The sequence below is a fragment of the Lipotes vexillifer genome, unplaced genomic scaffold (genome assembly GCF_000442215.2).
Source record: "Lipotes vexillifer unplaced genomic scaffold, Lipotes_vexillifer_v1.1 scaffold317, whole genome shotgun sequence".
Lineage (NCBI taxonomy): Eukaryota > Metazoa > Chordata > Mammalia > Artiodactyla > Lipotidae > Lipotes > Lipotes vexillifer.
Window position 1 is genome coordinate 2,300,203 of NW_006782029.1, and position 3,801 is coordinate 2,304,003.

At 38.7% G+C, this 3,801-nt stretch overlaps 1 pseudogene; it reads left to right on the forward strand.

The window, feature by feature from the left end:
- The first annotated feature begins 924 nt into the window (after positions 1-924).
- LOC103074048 (histone H4 variant TH091 pseudogene) lies at positions 925-1,329 on the forward strand (annotated as a pseudogene).
- Positions 1,330-3,801: the final 2,472 nt, after the last annotated feature.

Below are 3,801 nucleotides of genomic sequence, written 5' to 3' on the forward strand. Positions count from 1 at the left end.
GAATGAAACTGGGAGGAGAAATTTAGAACTGAGTCACAGGGCTCCACTGTCGACACATAACAGAAAGTAGTCTTATTAGACTTAATTAGATGTGAGTAGATGGCTCCAATGGCTCCCCATTTCTTTTAGAGGAGAAGCCAAAGCCCTTACAAAGGTCAACAAACTATACATGATCTGTCTCCCTGTACCATGCACCTCCATCCCCAACACACACACACACTGCCTGTTAATCTTTGACCTTGCCTTCTACACTCACCCCAGCCAACTCCACTCCAATCACCCTGCCTACTTGCTGCTGCAGGATCTTGGCACTTCCCCCCACATATTCTCATGACTCATTCCATTGAATCATTCAAGCCTTTGCTGAGTATTACCTCCTGGATAAGGCCTGCTCTCTCAGTCAGGGTCCCAGCAGGAAACAGATGACACAATCAAATTAGGAAAATGGAGAAGCATTTAATAAGGGACTATAAACAAAGGTGTGGGCATGGAATAAAGAGATCACAAGGGAAACTCAGGAACATTGAGGCCCCCAAAATCACCTCTGAGCCTAAAGGGGCAAGAATAAGGAGTAGTTACCAAACATGGAGAAGGCTGTGTACATAGGGACTACCTGACAGGAATTGGGAGCTTTGGTCAAGGAACACAGCCAGTCCACAGTGACCCAACAGGGAGAGGAGAGCCCAGGAGTTAATACTTTGACCTCCCTCATTCTCCTCTCTCTTTCTGATCTTCTGACACAAGGGAACCCAATGATGCTGTTCATATAGGTCCATCTGCTGGTGCACAGTGAAGGGGCAAAAAGAAGATATCTCTCAATCAATCTTACCTTGATTACCTACAACAGTTAGCTTTTGCTGTGTAACAAACTGCCCCAGAACTTAGAGGCTTAAAATCACAAATGTTTATATTGCAAAAGCAACCATGTCTAGTCCTGATAAGGGTGGAAAAGGCCCAGGGAAGGGAGGGGCCAAGCACCGTGGAAAAATGCTGTGCAAAAACCTGGGGATCAGGAAGCCTGCCATCCAGTGTCTGGCCCAGCATGGAGGCATTAAGCCCATCTCTAGCCTCTTCCATGGAGAGACCGGCAGGGTGCTCCAAGTCTTTCTGATGAACATGATCCAGGATACAGTCACCTACACAGAGTCTGCCAAGCCCAAAGCAGTCACAGCCATGGTAGTCTACAAGCTCAAACCCCAGGGATGTACTCTAGAGCTTTGGTGGCTGAGAGTACAGGATCTGCCATACCTCAACATTGAAAAAAAGAGCCCTTTTCAGGGCATCCCTGAAAGGGTTGTTGTGCATTGCAGAATTGTTAAATCTGAGTAAGTAAAATTAAATAGCGGTTTGCATAAGGCTGCTGAAAGGTAGATGCATTATTATTTTGCAATGCAATTACATAACTTAATCCTGGAACATTTTGTCACACTAAGGTGTTGGGAAATCGGGGTTTGTTTTTTTTTAACACAGCAAAAGAAATAGGTCTTCTAAAAAGGGGTACAATAGATGAGCACAAGCAAATGGTGCTGATAAAAAGACTGGCTACCTAAAAAAACAAAAACAAACAAAAAAAGAAACATTTATTCATTTTCAGGATCCTATGGGTTGCTTAGGCAATTCTTCTGATATAGGCTGGCTTTTGCTGGTTCCTCCTGAGTCTACTTATGTGTCTGCAGTCAGCTGGCAGCTTGGCTGTTCTAGAATAGCCTCAGCCACCTCATTTTTGGTGGCTTGCTCAGTGTCAGCTGGAGCAATAGGGATGATGTAGCCATGTATCCGTATTAACTGTAACCAATCACTTTTCTTACTCATATGACACCATCAGATCCTTGCTAATATCAAGATACATTATTTTGATGGAATTCCCATGTTAAAACAATACCGATTTTTATTTGACCCAGCAGTGTTTCCAGCCCCAGGGGATAGAACAGGATTGATCAAAACCAGAGGTCAGCAAATTTTTTCTGTAATGAGCCAGAAAGTAAATATTTTAGGTTTGTGAACCAAGAGGCAAAATTGAGGATATTATATAGAAACTTAAATAAAAAGAGAGAAAACAAATTTCCACAAAACTTTTATTGATGAAATCCAAACTATAATGATAATTGAGCACAATCATTTGTAATTCAGGTCTACTAATGAGAAGAATGGAATTCTTTGTTGGAAGATAATAATTTATTTAATTGGGATTCAAAGTTTGAATTCCCTGTCATCAAAATCTGTTCCACATATTCATCTGTTAATGCTGATCTGTATGTGATTTTATGCATTTCATCTTTGAAAACACCTTTTACACAGATAGATATGGCCAAATACTGATATCAGTCTATGAGTGTATGATTTTAATTGAGCATATTTATCACTTGGAAGTAATTTACAGAATTCTATTAGGTTCTTCTCTTGATATTTGCCAATTACCATGTCATTATATTGCAGATTAATCACTTCCAATTGAAGGTTAGGTGGAAGATACTCAGCTGCAAAGTTACATGGATTTTGAAATATGGAAATTTCCTTTCCACATGCATTAAGATCCAAAAATGCTTTTGGAACTGTAGTTTGAGCATAGAGAATATATCTCCTGCAAATTTTTGTGGGAATGAAGATCTTGCTTCTTTTTAAAACTTTGACAGCACAGGAAGTATATTAAACAGCTTGACATTACTTGTGATTCAAACAGCATCAGTTGTTCTTAAAATGACTTTCCCACAGCATTACATTTGCATATGGGCACTGTCTGCCTTGTAATTTTATATTGAGAAATTGACCAAGTCTGCAGCAAAAGTGAATTTTCAAAACCAGTCAGTGTTCAATAAAAGTGATTGAGGGAAGTTCTCATTTCAAAAAAATTCAGTCTCAGACCTGAGTTCAAAAATTGTGTTAAAACTACCACTGCTAAGCCATCAAACTGCTGTATAGTAGGGCAAGGCAAAATATTCAGCTTCTATTTTTGACAAAAGTTCACAGAACTGATGATTGTTAAGTCCACCAGAGTAAATGAAGTTTAACATGGAGGCTACTGGTTCAAAAGCACAGAAATTGAAAAACTTTCTGCAAATGACCCACTGATGAATAACAAGATTAACCACAGGCTTTAAATACCTATCATTTCACAAGCCTTATAAATTTGTTCAGGTAAGCCTTCTCTGCTCCACACATATTTTTATCACCATCAGTTGGAACTCATCTTAGCAGATTCCACTTCAGATTGTACTGAATTAAAGCTTTCTCAACTTCTTTGAAAATATTCTCATCTATAGTTGTTCCATGCTGACAATTTATAGAGGGTAATTCTTCAGTCAAACTCAGCATTGACTCCTTGAATAAACAATGTACTGCACGGTATTAGTAACATCTGTCAACTCATCAAGAGACAAGGAAAACCTGTGGAAATCGTTTAATACTTTGTTTTTTTAATTAACTATTAATGTTGCTCCCAGTGTCCTCAACTCTTCAAGGAACTGTTCTCAGTGAAATGCTACTGCTCTTAAACAAGTTTATTTTCTCCAGAAATATGTCTTTAGCTGCTGCAATCAAACATGACTTAATTAACTCACCATCAGTAAACGGCTTTCCTTGCTCGACTAACATGAGCCACTCAGAAATTTACTATGGTTGCAATTTTTTCATTTTTATTTTTGTGGAGAAATCCTGCTGTGATATGTTGCATTTTAAATATGCATATTTTTCTGATCATTGATTTCCTGTGAGTTGGGAACATTGTGATAAATCTGGGAATGTCAATATATAATGTAATCTTTTCACACAGGTATAGTGACTGTACAATAAACACATACTTTG